Here is a 17,574-nt window from a genome sequence, read left to right on the forward strand (position 1 = left end):
AACATGTGGCTTGCTAGGAAGGAGTTTTAGGCCTTAAGGAAATGAGATGGGTGCATGAGTAGACATGCAAAGTTAAGTCTCACGTGTTGGCTATGGGGGAGAAGGACACTTAAGGTTGTGTTGATCAAAAGTTGCGTTGATGGTGTGAGGTGAAGACACCTTAAGTAAGAGGTGGAGAAGGCTGAAAGTTGGCAGATGCTAAGGAAAACACTTGGATGTGGCCAAGGGAGGAGGTGTCAGACAAAGAAGAGTGTTGAGTGCCTATAAAAAGAGGAGAATGTCTCACTTCGACCTACACATCAATTAAGTACTTAAAGATCACAAAGAGAGGGAAAAATAAGAGATGGGAAAGCAGGTTTCGGTCGAAGGTGCAAGCAAAGGCGCAAAGGGAGCAAAACTTTACAGACAGACGCATAGGCTAACTTCAAACAAGAAGTTCTTCCAAACTACTCGTGCAAATCAGGTGATTCTTGAACCAAAAGCTTCTAAATTAATTGTAGTTTCAGTGTGAGGGCTGCCTCAACGAAATTCTAATTTTAAGGCTGTCACAATTAAGGAAAATCGAGAGGTGCTCACCAGTGAGGAGACAGTCGGGCCAGGAGAAATAAACGTGTGACTCGAAACTTTCGCCAAAGAATTTGAAGGCGAAACTTTAAGGTATTATAGTTAAGACATTTCCACACATTTTTGAAGAAGGGAATATCTTGAGATAAGGCCAGAAAGCATTAGTAATCTAAGCTTAAACATGAAATAGGATCCAACGGTGGAACAAGGGAAACCAGGTGAACTGCGAAGAAAGTTCTCAACAACTCACTGTGAGTGGTTCCTTCTTTTTTTCTTTTGAGCATATTGTAAATTAATATGCTGTAGGTTATGCTATGAGATATGTATAACGTTGGGATAGTCAGGAGGTCTAAGGACCTAGAACTTGAGCCCAGAATAAATCCTTACAGGATGGTCAGGGGACCGAGGAGTCTAGTGCCCGAGTCTGTGGGATGGAAAAACCTTGAAATGGGATGGTCAGAGGGCCGATGGGCCTAGCCTCTAAGCCCATGAAAGGGGGAACTATGTGCGCATAGGTTGATATTGTAGTTATGATATGTTAACTATCTACCGTGTGTGTAGGTGGGTTTATGAAAGCTTTATGATATGGTGGAGGTTCGCTTGGGAATCTCATGATTTTATTTGTGGAAGATTTGTATTTGTGTTACCACTCACTGAGCTTTGTAAAGGCTCATGGTTTGTCTCTGTGCTTATTTTATAGGTAGCTGACGAGTCCAAGTTGCGGTGTTGGTTAAGGTTTGCCACAAGTTTAGAAATAGCTTGAAATGAGATTGGTTGTCAGGATAGGGTTTTCATGTAAATGTAACTTGAATTTGTAAACTAGTTTCTAATAAAAACATGTAATATTTTCCGTTGCAGACATAGTAAAAGAAACTAGTAGATTAGCCAAAGTATTATCAGTTAATATCATGCCTTACCTCGGGCTCAGAAGTGCAGGCTCGGGGCAGGGTGTGACATTAAATTAGTTAATATATATACATATTAAATTAAAATTCATTGATTTGAATTTTGAAATTTAAAGGGGAAGGAGTTATTTTGATAACTCCCATAACCCCTCAACTCACTCTCTCATGTAGGTGCAAATATACAGAGAAGTAATTGAAGGGATCGAATCCCAAGCGGAAGCGTGTGAACATTTTGCATTTAGACATTCGATTTTATGGAAACAAAAGCAGTAAAATAAAACATGCATTTTTAGGATAAACATTTAAATAAAATATAAGCATGCTAGAAAAGAGGAAGAACAAGAGAAATAAAAAATCACCTTTGAAGATTCCTCTACCTTTCCTTTTCCATCGTTATCAACGATCTCAAACTTCTCTAAAAAGGACACCACTAATAAAAGTCACCTTGCTATTCTCAAGGATTCCAAAAAACTTGGAAGAGTGGTCTCCAGGAACTTTTAGGAAGAAAAAAGGAAGAGAATTTCTAGAGAGAAGTTAGAGAGAAGTGGAGGTTGGAGGCTAGGATTTTTTGTGATAGAAGTCCCTTTGCCCTAAATGGGTTATAATGATATATTTATATGGAGAAGGTTAACCTCTTCTCCAAGTATTTCCATATATACCCTTAGTGCTAATTAATTAAATAACTTTTATTCAATTAAGTGACACATTAATTAAATGATCATATCCTATTTAATATATACATTTAATTAATTATCATAATTATCATATATTTATACTAACCTCCAATTTCCATTATTTCTTAACCAATTAATTAACATTAATTAATCAAATAGATAACTATATTAAATCATATTTAATATAGAGTTGATTAACATATAAATATCACATATTTATATGTATACATCTCTTTATGAATTCAATTCATATAAATCTGATATTTGAATCTTATTCAAATATCTCTCTCTTACATAATTTGGATTATAGATCATATCTATAATTAACCATTATATATTAATCTCATTAATACAAAATTCCCTCATTTGATTTGAACAATTTAAATAATTCCTTATTACTATCTTTTAGTGAGATAATAAGGGAATCTTATGAACCTATAGATTAGAAGTTCTAAGATATAAAATTAATTGATTAAACTCTTTTAATCCACTTTATCAATATTCATTAACTACCAATCACTTTAGTAAAGATTGATAGCTGCACTTTTTGCAATGTAGATATATTTCTGTGTCCATGGTATAACCAATTAACAGAGGGATGACCCTTCACAAATACACATAACTACAGCTGGGTCAAAATATCGTTTTATTTTTGCAGTTACATCTAACTCCTTAAGTACCACTGATTTTTCTAATGAACAAACAATTTATAATCCAATTATAAACTAACACATTTTGAGCTAGTGAGAAGTTGAGGCCTCATTGTTCAAGACTCGGAATCAACTGTTAAGGGAGTAATTTATCTACTTTTCCAAGGAATGGGAAGGAGTGAATTCCATTTGTGTAGTTATGTTCTTAGCTCCCTAATAAATAAAATTCCCAAAATGATAGGCTTGTTGAGTTGGCTATCATGGCCACTCTCATCCATATAGATCAAAGGACTGTTGTCATAAACAAGAGCTCACAACTCACTTAAGATTAAGGTCAAGTCTCGTATGGTCATTCTAGTGAAATATTAGTTTCTTTAAGTAACGTTGTTATAATAAGAAAATAATTATTTTGTGGTCCGATCTATGTATAAACTTCTTTATACATAAACAATATGGTTTATATTGTTTGTAACACTTACATATCATGTAACAATTACAAAGTGGGTAGTATCCGTAGTGTTACTAGGATAAGGCACCCAACCTTCATCCTTTATTGCAGACTTTTTAGGTTATTACTTGAACGTGAACCACCTGTATATCAACCACATACTGTTCAAGTGACATCATATAACCTTGGATCTTGGTTTATTGGATTGAATTAATGTTGTCTAAATATCAAATAACATACCTATGATTTTATTAAATATTTGTGTTAACAAAACTACAAACCACGAGATACACTAGATTTAGGACATCAATCTCAACAATCTCCCACTTGTTCAAAGCTAGTGGAATGTATCATAACACAATAAAAGACGAGTGGGAAAGGAAAGTATCAATATACAATACAATAAGCTATGGTATATATACCTAATAAAATCTCCCATTTGTCATAGCTTAGGCGACTCATATCTCGTAGACCTAGACCTTCCAGGTAACCCTTAAACACTTTAGCCGTGAGAGCCTTTGTAAATGGATTAGCAATATTATACTCTGAGACAATCTTTGTGACGATCATGTCTCTCTACAAAATCTCTCTAATAAGATGATACTTACGCTATATGCTTTCCACATTTGTGGCTACGAGGCTCCTTAGAGTTTGCCACAACGCCACTATTATCACAATAAATTGTTATGGGCAAGGACATATTTGGAATAACTTCCAAATTTGTGAGAAATTTTCTGAGCTAGACGGCTTCCTTAGCAGCTTCACAGGCAGCTACATACTCAGCCTCCGTGGTGAAATCCAAAATACAACCTTGCTTAATGTTATGCCATACTATAGTTCATTCATTCAGAGTGAACGCTGATCCTGATGTGGATTTCCTTGAATCCTTATCAGTCTCGAAGTCAGAGTCAGTATATCCTGTAAGGATAAAATCCTTAGCACTATACACAAGCATATAGTTTCTCATTCTTCTAAGATACTTAAGAATAGCTTTAACTGCTGTCCAGTGATTAAATTCTGGATTGGATTGATATCTACTGACTACTCCCACTGCATGACAGATATCGGGTCTAGTACACAACATGACATACATAAGGCTACCCACGATAAATGCATAGATAGTTCATCTCGTCTCTTCAACCTCTTCAGGTGTCCTCTTAGGACACTATTTCTTAGACAAGATAATTCCATGCCTGAAAGGTAACAGACCCTTCTTGAAATTTTGCATCGAATATTTGGCAAACACTTTGTCAATATAGGAAGTTTCAGACAGGCTAGTGATGTGTTCTTTTGATCCCTAGAACAATTTGTGCTTCACCTAAACCTTTCATTTGGAATTGAGTAACTAGCCATTCTTTAATGGTAGTCAGGTAACCTTCATTATTCTTAATGAGTAGGATATCATCCACATACAATACAAGAAAAGCTACCGAATTGTTGATGATCTACTTGTAAACACAAGGCTCATTAACATTTGTTTTCTTTGTTGATACAAATACTTTGTTTTCTTTTGGATCGAAGAACAAACCAACTCTCATTTCTTTAGAATAACCTATAAATAGGCATAATCTTGAACGTAGTTCTAATTTCTTTGGATTTGCCACAAGCACATGTGCTAGACATACCAAAATCCTGAGATGCCATAAACTACTTTTACAACCTCTCCATAATTCAAAAGATGTTCCAGTAACACTATTTAATGGAACCTAGTTTAAATGGTAAGTTGCAGTCCCAACTGCATAACCCTAAAATGAGATAGGTAGAGAAATATAGCTCATCAAACGAAACCATATCCAATAGGGTTCTATTTCTCCTTTCTGATACACCGTTTTGTTAAGGTGTACCAGGTGCCGAGGGTTGAGATGTGATTTCATGTTCTATCATATAGTTATGAAATTCAATATCCATGTACTCTCTACCTCGATCTGATCGAAGTGTTTTAATCTTTTTACCCAACAAATTTTCAATTTCAGCCTTATATTCCTTGAACTTTTCAAATGTGTCAGACTTATGTTGCATTAGATAAACATACTCATATCTTAAATAATCGTCTGTAAAAGTGACAAAATATTCAAATCCTCAACTAGCTTTTACACTCAGTAGACCACAAAGGTCTGAATGTATAAGCTCCAAAGGTTCTTTGGCTTTATAACTTTTTCAGTAAAAGATCGTTTTGTCATTTTTCCCTCTAGACAAGATTCATATATAGGTAAAGAATTTTCTTCTAACTCGTTTAGAAGTCCATTCTCAACCAACTTCTCAATCCCATTGAGATTAATGTGACCTAGTCTTAGATTCTAAAGATGAGCATTATCTTTAGGAGAAATTTTTCTCTTCTTAGTTTTAGTGGTTGCAGTGTTGAACATTTCAATATTGTGGAGCATTTTAGATACTAACTGCCTTAGTACATATAAGTTGCTTTTGTTCGTTGTAGAACAAATATCAATACCATTTTTTGAGAAAAACTCTTTATCCCGAATAAAAGATACATTAAAAGAGTGTTTTAACAAACATGAAACTGAAATCAAGTTCCTTTGAAAATTAGGAACATAGTAAACATTGCCTAACAACATATACTTTGATTAAAAAACAACTTCAAACTCCCAACTGCAACGGCCTAAACAACCTCTCCTATTCTAACCCATAGGGTCATCTCTTCTGTTGCCAGTTGTCTCCAGGAACTACTTTTCTGCAAAGAAGTACAAACGTGGTTAGTGGCTCCTGAATCAAGTATCCAGGTATTGTTATCATATTCCACTAAACACGTTTCAAAAACCAGTAAATCATATTTACCTTCTTTTTCCTTCTTTTTCTCGACCAAATATTTTGAGCAATTCCTTTTTCAATGTCCATCTTGGTTGCAATGAAAACAAATTCCTTTTGCAACTTTGACCTTCTTGCCCTTTTAGGCAGCAACGACAGTGGTAGCTTTATTCTTCTTTCCACCCTTCTTCTTTTTCCATTTTTTCTCATACCAGATAAAGAGGGAGGCATAGATTTAGTTCCAGAGGTTGAACTTCTAATAAACTTTTTCTTGTTGGAGAATGCAACATTTGCCTCCTAATTATTTCTTTTGACTTTCATTAAAGACTAAAAAAATGTATAGCTCATTAAGAAGGGTGGTGACATTATAGTCAATTTTGTTCATAATACAATTGCTATGGACTTGTAGAAAGCTGTCCGACAACAATTGCATAATAAAGCTCACTTGACTAAGCTCATTTACGAGACTTCCATTCATCTTAGTGATGTTGAAATGGTTCATCATGTTAAGGACATGTTCCTTAACAGACGATCCTTTAGCCATTCGCACATTGAAGATGAACTTAAGAGCATCATGCGTGGCTTGTGAGGAAAGTTTTCTACATGTCATGCAATGATTCCATGATCTGGCATGCAATGATCATTGTCTCATACTTTTTGGCTAGGACTTCAGATAAGCCTGCCAAAATATAGACCTTTTCCTTATCATTGGCCTCAGTCCACCTCTCATAAGCATCACTAGTCCACCTCTCATAAGCATCACTAGTCCACCTCTCATAAGCATCACAAACACTTCATGAAGCATTGTGCCCAGGGGATGGAGGACATTCCTACATGAGAATGAATTTGAGGTCATCCACTACCAAAAATGTATTCATCATATTTTTCCAAGTTGTATAATTTTCTCCAGCTAATTTTTCAGCGTCAAGCAAAGTAACAATTGAACCAGACATGCTGATACAAAAAACAAATTATTTATATTAGATGTTTGTGCAAAAATTCATTTTTCATTTTAATCCAATCAATTTAGCAAAAACTAGTAATGAACCTAACATTATTTATTTTGTAATGATACATTCAGTGAATTGGAATAAATGCCGCCTCAGGGTATATAGTTGTTCCTTATCATTGAAGTGAGAAATTCTCAATCATATATTATCCCAGAATAACTCCTTATTCATATAATATTTAATTACAATTCATTTGATCAATAAATCATTAACTGCCTTACTGCTTTATCGTAAGTGTAACCTTCATTTTCAACTCTACAACCCTGCCCTAACCATTCTGCCTCAAGGAAGAACATGATGGAACAATTGATTATAGCGATCTTATCCATTTCTGGAGTTTGATACGTACCTTTCCCATGCAAATGCCTTCCTAAGGGGGATGCTCCCAGCGTGCCACTGTTGGGGTTAATGTCCTAAATATCGTAGGGTCATGTAGTTTGTAATTGTATTGTATAAAAATTTTATTTATTTAATAAAATATGAGATATTTTATTTGACATTTAGTAGTATTAAACCCACAAACCAATAAACTAACATCCAAGGTTATCATCTGTAACTTAAACATGTATGTAGAGACATACAGGTGGATCACTTTTAAGTGATAACCTAAATGGTCTGTAGTAGATGGATAAGACTGGACACCTTATCCTAATGACACTACGAGTATGACCAGTTTTGTAGATGTTACAATTGTTGTAAAGTACTACAAATGATCTGATCCTGATCATTCGTGTGGAGACATATGAGCGAGGGTATTCTATACAAGAGTTTGTATAAGATCGAACCATGAAATGACTAGTCTCATTATATAACAGGATTCATAATAGAGACATACATTTCACCAGGATGACCATAGGTGACATGACCTGAATCCTAAGTGAGTTGTAAACTTTTGGCTATGAAGGCGGTCCTTTGATTTGTATGAGTGAGAGTAGCTAGATCGTTGACGCAATAAGTCTACCATTTTGGGGGTTCGCCTGATTGGGAAGCTGAAAAACACAACTACATAAGACAAAATTCACTCCTTCTCCAAGGTCGGGGTAAGTAGATAAATTGCCCCCTTAAGAGCTGATTCTGGGGCTTGAACAATGTAGCGCCACACCCTCTCCTAGCTCAAGAGGAGTTTGGTCATAGTTGGACTAGGACTTACTGTTTATTAGAGGGATCAATGATACTTAAGAAGTTAGATGTAATTGAAGGAACTTCTAATTGAAGAGATCCTTGAGCGGAAGCAAGATCGACCCAAATTCCATTTTTCATTGAATGTAAGTTTTAAAGTAAATAAGAACTAGATATGCATTTACATGAATTATAACATGCTTTAAATAAAGGAATACTTAGGGTTTCAGAACCCTTACCTTTGAAGAATACTTTCTTCAAGAATCCCTCGTACAAAACACAAACAAATCTCTTTCTCCATGTGGATCTCTTTCTTTAAAAGAGACACCACCACTTGTGAACCCTCTGTATTCTCTTGGGACAAAAGATTCAAGCAAGAGTTGTGGGGTTTCCTTGAATCCTTGGAAGAGAGAAGGGAGATGAAGAGGAGGAAAGGGAAAAGAAGAACTTTTCTTCTTTGTAAATTTTTCCAAGGAGAACTCTTATCAGAGATAATTGAGGGAGAAGATGAATCTCCAACCACCCCAATCTTTCATAACCCACTAAATTAATTGAGAGAATAGAAGAAGGGAGTTGTAACTCATTCCCTTTAATTAATTTAAATTAAATTGATGATTCTATATATATATAACAACTACTTTATTATATATATATATATATACACACACACTATATGTTATATCAAATATAACATATAGCCTATAGTTTTATATTGCATCAAATACAATATAACCTATAGATTTATTTTCTCTCAATAATAGATGACATTTAATATAAATCACATTTATATTAAATTAACTTATATGAATCTTATTCATATAATTAATATTTGAATCATATTCAAATATTTAATTCCTCTCAACTTATTTTTGGTATTTAATATAAATCATATTTATATTAAATTAATTACTTGAATCTCATTCACATAATTACTATTTGAATCATATTCAAATTTCTCTCATATTACCTTATATTATAATGTATCAAATACATTATATTAATTATATCTCATATATAATTAATTTAATTAATTATATCATATATAATCAATTCCCTCTATTAATTTGAACACTTCAAATTAGTCCAAAATTAATTCTCAATTAAATCCTTGTTGAGCTACAGAGAGGACCTTATGGACTTGGAGATTGAAGCTCAAACGGTACTCGGATAATTAATTAAACTCTTTAATTAAATTACCCAACATTCGTTAGCTGCTGGTCACTCTACTAAAGATCGATAGTTGCACTCTTCGCACTACAGATAGATTTTTCTGTGTCCATTGAATATAACCAATCAATAATACGATGATCCTTCATAAATTGCTCGTAACTACAGTTGAGCCAAAATTACTTTTTTGCCCCTATAGTTATATCTAACTCCTTAAGTACCACTAATCCCTCTAATGAACAATAAGTCAAAGTCCAACTATGACCAAGTCCCTCTCAAGCCAGGAGAGGGTGTAACCACTATGTTCAAGTCTTGAAATCAGCCCTTAAGGGAGCAATTTATCTACTTGCTCCTGCATATTGGAAAGAGTGAATTCCGTCTCATGTAGCTGTGTTCCTAGCTCCCCAGTTAGACGAATCCCCAAAGTGGTAGACTTTTTTAGTTGACAATCTGGCCATTCTCACCGATACAAATCAAAGAACCGCCTTCATGAGCAGGAGTTCACAACTCACTCAGGATTTAGGTCATGTCATCTGGTGCGTTGTTTTATGATGTGGAATAGTGGATGAAATGCGATGGTGAAAAATGCGTTGAGCACTCAAGTTTTCTCAGTGGAATCTAAGTGTAAACTCCATTGAGTTCTTGGTAAGTCCAGGGTCGAACTCAGGGACTTGTGAAAATAGGTTGCGACGATAATTTTTAGAAAACTTTGCGGTAACCGGTAACTCAATTGATTGTTGGTTTGTTTGTTGATTGCGGTAATGAAAAATAAACAAATGCGGCGGATTTGAGAAAAGTCTGATTATGTGATAGATGCACTGAGTATGCAGATGAACGGGGGTCTTTAGCTAGCATTACTTGGGAATGCGTCAGACTATGCGATCATGCTACAACGATGCACAACAAGTCATTTTCCAATGCAAATGCGATGCTCCTAAGTCTAGGGCGCATGTGTTGAATGCAAAAGTGTCCATAGAGCTTATTCCTAAGTCTCTACTCTTATCCTATGTGATGATGTAGGATGCATAAAGGCAAGGTAACCACACACAATCATATCCTATCTCTAGGATGCATGCGATGCGTTAATAGAAAACAGTGCTTATTCCTAAGCTCATATCTCTTGATTATGCGTTCTAATCTGACTCTCCCAAGACTAGATTCTAACCTGACTTTCCCAAGCCTAAATCCTGTCCTTAGACTACCCTCCCGAGTATCTCTAATGGACGAATGTAGCATACATAACACAAGATAATCACATAGAATGAAGATTCCCAGTTGTGTAAGCTAAATGCTTCTCAACCCATTCAACAAATTTAGCTACTCATGCGTAAATAACAGAGAGTGAACAGATATAGAGAAGTAAATTCCATTTTTTATAAATGAGTTGAGTACAAAATAACAATGGAACATAAGGTAGAGAGCTTGGTAGCAATTCTTTGCTGACCGAGGCTTTTATACTGTCAATATCTATTCGGTTCAAAAGATATTCCTGCTTCCGTAGGAGTCGGCCCTCTCTGTTCTTGAAGCTTCCGATGCTCTCCCAAGCTTACCAGAACGATCTGTCAGCACAACCTTCTTCTCTCGCGTCTGCCTTAAAGTAAAAGAAAATCTAAGAACAAGGCTAAACTATGAATAGAACTTGTGAACTCGTGAGATGGTGAACTGGTGAACCCCTTTATTGAAGGATGCCTCCGGTATCTATAGAGCTTCGGGGTGAAGGCGGCTTCTCTCTTATGATTTCACAGATGGGATGGCTTTAATTCCTTGACTGATGTGCTGAATATTTGTCACCGAAAAGCTGAACGTACTTGTTATCGTTAGCGACTGTCAGATTAATTCGGATTCGACCGTCATCAGCTTTCTGTCCTATCGCGATTAATTATGCCTTTCCCCCAGATGTGCCCACCAAGTTGCGCCCACTAAGTTGCAGCAATCCTTCTTGAGCAAATATTTGCGAACACAATCATCGCAAAGTCTTGCGGTAATACTGCGCTCGACCAATGATTTCCTATGATCGCAATTTCTGCCTTGCGTCAACGCATATTCTGCATAAAAACACAAAAACCAACTATTTCTATGCGATGAACGCATACGACCGCAATATTATGAATTTGATGCTTTTTGGGCGCAATTTAACATATTTTATCAACGCAAGCCAACATTGTTTAAGAACTTAGTACTATGATAACGTGTATTTTTGCTTGCTATCACACTCCCAATTTTAAACAATGCTTGCCTCAAGCATAAGCTAAAGATTTCCTTTAGCAAGTCGACCGCAATGTTCTTTTCCTAGATTTCTCAAGGATACTTCATTCACATCCTATATACCAAAGTTTCCTTAAGTCTTATTCAAGTCTCCTCTTAAAATATTTCTAAGACCTAGGGATTGCAAACTTAACCTTCAAAAGGACTTTACTAAATTCTGGAACATCGCATGATTTATTTAAATTTTTTTTTTCCAACGGGGTGTTAAATGATTTTATCCTTGCATATTTCTTGACGTTATTATTTTTTTTTCTGACCTTGTGCTGATCCAAGTGCCTTGCCTTCGTTTTGGCTTGCCCTTATGTGTGTCATGCAAACATCCAACTACGAGTAATGCGCTCTTTCTCAGACTAAACTCATAACTACTTGGCAGCGGAGTTGCGGTCATTTATTTATGCGTTGATCATGGTGACTTACTTTCATTTTGGCTTGCCCTCACGTGTGTCATGCGACATCCAACTACGAGCAATGCGCTCTTTCTCAGAGTAAACTCATACCTACTTGGTAGTGGAGTTGCAGTCATTTATTTATGCGTTGATCCTGGTGACTTACTTTCGTTTTGGCTTGCCCTCACGTGTGTCATGCAGACATCCAACTATGGGTAAGTGCCCTTCACAACTTAACTCTTATCAACATGGGTTTCCCATTGTGTTGACATTGGAGTTGTTATTTTCCTCTTTTCTTCTTTTTTTTTTTTTTCAAAATAGCAAGGTTGAAAATAAACCCTAAATTTAAAATGCGACAATGTCCTCATTGCCAAAAGATTGAAATAAGTCATGCGATGTTCTTAGAAAGCTTTGTAAAGAGAGTTTGAAAGAAAGCTAGCAAACCCCTAACTTCTAGGAATAGTTCATGAGATAACTATCTTAAAGTTAAGTTGATTCTAGTATATACAAAAGAAATAGAAGCATGTTTTTCGTCATTGAAATCATAATTGGTAAAGAGACAACATGCAGTAACTTACTAAATTTATCCATGTCAAATGATTGCGGTAATCAAAGAGGATGCGGTGATAAAAATTTTAATACTAAAATGCGATGCGATAGTGCAAAATTTGAAATAAAGTGAAGGAAGAATATAACCCCAAAATTTGCGCTGTCGTTCGCATTATGTATTGATGCATCATTCTTTGCGGCGATCTATCTTCTTTGGATTGCGGTGACGGAGTAAGATGAGTTGCTTCTTCGTGAAACACCTTCACAATCCTGTGCCTCGATCATTGCACTAAAAATAGTGAGAGGGTCAAATAATTTAAACAAAACAACATTCTTTTACCGCAGTCTTTTTTTTTAAGAATATAAAGAGTCCAGATAACAACAAAGTAATTGCGACAATATATAATAACGAGTATGATGAATGTTCATGAAGTATTAATGCAGGAAAAAGGATATTCAAAAGAGTTGTATCCCTGATGAGGTTGAGTCATATAATAACTCAGGGACCGCTTATTCCAAGCTGGGTTGTTCACGTCCACGGTGGGTTTTCCCTCTTTTCTTTGTCCTCTAGGATCTTTACTGCCTTATTCCAGAGTTTTTCCCCATGAATGTTCATTACAATCTCCCCCTTGCGCACATCAATTTGAGCGCAACTGGTCGAAAGGAATGGTCGTCCCAATATGATGAGTGCATCTTCGTCTACTTTATAATCCAAAATGAGGAAGTCTGCCGACAGGATTAATTTATCGATTGAGATTGCGGCATTTTTCAACTCTCCTTTGTATATTTTTTTGAATCGTTTCATTCGCGAGGAGCTGGATGGGGTGTATCCGAGATCTATTCGTGAGTAGGAGAGTTTCCTTTGTGGGCGTGAGTGTGTCGACATTCAATTGTTTGAAGATTGATAGCGGCATTATGTTTATACTTACCTCAAGGTCACATAGTGCTTGGCCACTGTAGACCCCTCCAATGGAGCATGGTATCGTGAAGATTCCTGGGTCGCACATTTTTGGTGGGATCATAGCATTTTGCGCTGCAGTCACTATTGCGATCTTGTCTTCATCATTTTGTTTCTCTTTCAATCTTTGCGGAGTCGCTGGTGGTTGGACTTCTTCTATCTCAAGATCTAGAGGCTTGAGGGTGGATGCAACTTCAAGGTCCATTTTCTCGGGCTTTTCGAACTATAGGTCAACAGGTCTTCGGTTGTCACCGCATTCAAGTTGGTCGCAATGGGCTCCTCCCCTACTTCCGCAGTCATGTTGTCACTTAGCAAGGAGACTGCTAAGAATTGTTCTTTGCCGGTACCTCTAACATTGCGAGGGAGCTCAATTGAGCTCGGCAACGCTCCTTGCGGTCTATTTTTTAGCTCGTCTGCAATTTGTCCCATTTGAATCTTGATTCTAAAGCACTGATTTGTTTTTCTCAATGTACTGCTTCAACAAGCTTTCAAAGGACGCAAATTGCGGTGTTTATGAGCTGCTAGCTTGGTTATGCACTGGACCGGTTGTTTGCATGAAAAATCCAGGTGGCCTTCCTTTTTGTGCCACAGGTTGAAAGCTTTGTTGTTGATTTTTTCGTGCAAAATTTGGGTGGTTTCGCCACCCGGGGTTATATGTATCGGAATATGGATTATTTCTCATGAAGCATACCGACTATGGGTTTGTTGGGCATTCTTCCATCGAGTGAGTATCACTACAAATGACACAACTCATGGTTGTTTGAGTAATTATGCTGACCTGCCCTTTCTTCGCTCCCATATTATTAATTGCGATGTCTTGTATCAAACTCATCATCGCAGTCATTTGATTTTGCAGGGATGCGATGGCCCCGTTGTTTGCATCATTATCTTTAATTCTTAATCTTTGATCGCTTTCCCGCCAATCCTCATGATTTTTGGAAATGTGATCAAGTATACTCTTTACCTTCTCATATATTTTATCTAGCAGACCACCAGCGGCTACCGCATTGGCAACGGTCTGCAAAGAGGGATTCAATCCTTGGTAAAAGATCTCCATCTGTAGGCAGTCTGGTAATCCATTATGTGGACAGTCTCTTACCAGCCACTTGAACCTCGCCCAGGCATCGCTGAGCGATTCGTCATCTTCTTGTTCAAAATTTGTTATTAATTTCCTTCTACTAGCATTCTCGATTGGTGGGAAATACTTCTTTATAAAATTTTCCACCACATGAGCCCACGAAGTTATCTCCCCCGGTTCGAGAGAATATGCCCATTTTCTTACTTGATCGCATAAGGAAAATGGGAACAAGGTGAGTCGAACTTCCTCAGTGGAGATATTTGGGAACACAAAAGTGTTGCAGATTTCTATGAAGCTCCGGAGGTGGGCGTGTGGGTCTTCGCCACGCCTTCCTTCAACCTGCCAAGCAGCCTGGATCATCTGCAACATTACCGACTTCATTTCAAACCTCGATCCATTTAACGCCGGCCTCATGATTCCTGGAGAGAAATAATAGAGGTTAGGCAATGCATAGTCCCGGATGGGTCTATTACGGTCATTTGCCAGAAGGATGGGGTTGGCCATTATATTATTCGCGTTAGCGGCCTTTGCTTCCGGTTGTCCCATCATTCTTGGTGTTCTCTCTTGTTGTTGGCAGTTGTCTCTTAATCTACGTCGAAATGTTCTCTCAATCTTCGAGTCGTAATTCACCAGAGATTGAGAGTCTGCAAAGAAATAAAAAAAATCACCGTTAGCACACTATTTTGCCGAAGTCCTCGGTAACGGCATCAAAAACTTGGTGCGTTGTTTTATGATGTGGAATAGTGGATGAAATGCGATGGTGAAAAATGCGTTGAGCACTCAAGTTTTCTCAGTGGAATCCAAGTATAAATTCCACTGAGTTCCTGGTAAGTCTAGGGTTAAACTCAGGGACTTGTGAAAACAGGTTGCGATGGTAATTTTTAGAAAACTTTGTGGTATCCGGTAATTCAATTGATTGTTGGTTTGTTTGTTGATTGCGGTAATGAAAAATAAACAAATGCGACAACTTTGAGAAAAGTCTGATTGTGTGATAGATGCACTGAATATGCAGATGAACGGGTTGAGAAGGTCTTTAGCTGGCGTTACTTAGGAATGTGTCAGACTATGCAATCATAAAGCCCCAGGCTCCTTGGTCGAATAGCCTACTGGCCTTCAATGCGGATATCACCTTGGGTAGGACTACGGTGCCAACCCCTTTAAACTTAAAACAGGCTCCTATAGGAGGCTTAAAGATAACCTTCTTACGAGAGCAATCTATGTTGGCATGGTTAGCAGCTAACTAATCCATGCCTAATATAACATCAAAATCGTGCATATCTAAAATTATCAGGGTTACATCTAATGCGCGGTCTGATACCTCTACTTGACATGCCTTTATCTTTTCTGTAGCTAACATGATCTCTCCCGAGGGAGTGGAAATAGACAATGCAAATGGCAACGATTCTGAGTCTAACATGGCGTGTCTCACAAAACATAGCAGATATAAATGAGTGCGAAGAACCAGAGTCAAATAAAACAAAAGCATGGTGTCCCAAAATGGGAAGTGTACCTGTCACCACGATGCCTGACTTCTCGGCCTCACGCCGAGTGGTAGAAAATAACTTTCCCTGCTGTTGCTGGCAGTTCGGGCCTCCCTGGAACGATCCTACGGGCTGGCTCCTGTGCGCAGGCGCATTCTTCCTTGGGTATCTATCTTTCATATGTCCCTTCTGGCCACAACGGAAACAATTCCCAGAGCTGGCTAAACAATGTCCCTAGTGTTGCTTACCGCAAGTGGTGCATATTGGTCTATCCTCCCTGCCATTCCCAGCCTGGGTACTCTGTTGTCCCCACTAACATGGAGCATGCACTGTGTTCTGACCCCTCTGCTGATGTTCAAGAGTTCTGTGCTCAACCTTCCTTTTCTTCCCTGTGGAGGTCCCAATCCCGAGTGACCTCATGTATTCCTTTCCCCCTTGGGAGTCGGCATCAATCCTCACAGCGGCTCGTAGTGCCACGACATAAGTCTAGATATCCAAGGCATGCACCATCCCTCGCAACACGCTTCTCAGGCCCTGGATAAATCTCTCGGTCCTCGCTGCCTCGGTGGCCACTAGCTTAAGAGCAAACTGAGACAGCTTATCGAATTCTTGCTCGTACTCCTCCACTGACATAACGCCCTACTTCAGGTTCAAGAATTCTGCCTGCTTGCTGTATCGGGTGTTGGCCGAAAAGTACTTCTCATAAAAACGTTCCTTGAACTGTTCCCAGGTTGCAAGGTCACCTTCAAATATTGATCATCTTTTCTGCCGAACGCCACCAAATTGTCGCGTTACCAATCGGCATAATCGCATTGCAGTTTTGTGCTCTTCCGGGCACCTCATAAAACGGAAAATTATTTCAATGGATGACAACCACAACTTTGCCTGTGGTGTCTCCTAACGATCCATCAAAGGGGCGAGGGTCATACTTCTGGAAATCCTTTAAATGTTTGGCCTCGAGAGAAAGGCTCTGTGTGTCCTTGTCCTGCGGACGGGTTTGTTTGTAACGGCTCGGCACCGGTTCCTCCTGAGCCTGAGTCTGGGCAGGCTGTCCTGCCATCGTGCTACGGATCAACTCCTGCAGCTTCCCCATCAGAGTGGTTGCCACAGCTTCACTAATTTGGGCTTCCATTGCCTTTTCATCCACTTGGGTTGTAGGCGGAATTGGCGTTGCCGGAGCAGTTTGATTACTCCCTTCTCTTTCTACTGGTACTTCTTCTTTAACTGCTTTCCTTGTTCTACGTTTAGGTGCCATGTCCTGTCATAAATTCGTACGTTAGCTAACTATTTCTGGGCCTCTCTCAGACATCATGCGTTTAAGACACTACATCACTGTCCTCACATACACATGGAAACTTTCGTTAGTAGAACGTACCTGGCGATGACGAGAAATTCGTTACTGGCCACAGGGACTATCTAGACTTACATAGTATGTCAGTCTACAGAACCCAAAACACAGGCTCTGATACCAATTGTAACGACCCGACCCCCTAGGACCTAGGTAAGGCCGTTACTAAAATAAATGCATGCAAATAATTTAAAACGACGCTCAGTTAT

General features: G+C 38.0%; 1 non-coding gene across 1 annotated transcript; it reads left to right on the forward strand.

Moving 5' to 3' along the window:
* The first annotated feature begins 14,531 nt into the window (after nucleotides 1–14,531).
* On the forward strand, nucleotides 14,532–14,638 carry LOC120070404. The gene has a single exon (XR_005479898.1). It is a non-coding gene; the product is annotated as a small nucleolar RNA R71 (small nucleolar RNA).
* The last annotated feature ends 2,936 nt before the right edge of the window (nucleotides 14,639–17,574 follow it).

The sequence above is a fragment of the Benincasa hispida genome, chromosome 1, assembly GCF_009727055.1.
Source record: "Benincasa hispida cultivar B227 chromosome 1, ASM972705v1, whole genome shotgun sequence".
In the NCBI taxonomy this organism is placed as follows: domain Eukaryota; kingdom Viridiplantae; phylum Streptophyta; class Magnoliopsida; order Cucurbitales; family Cucurbitaceae; genus Benincasa; species Benincasa hispida.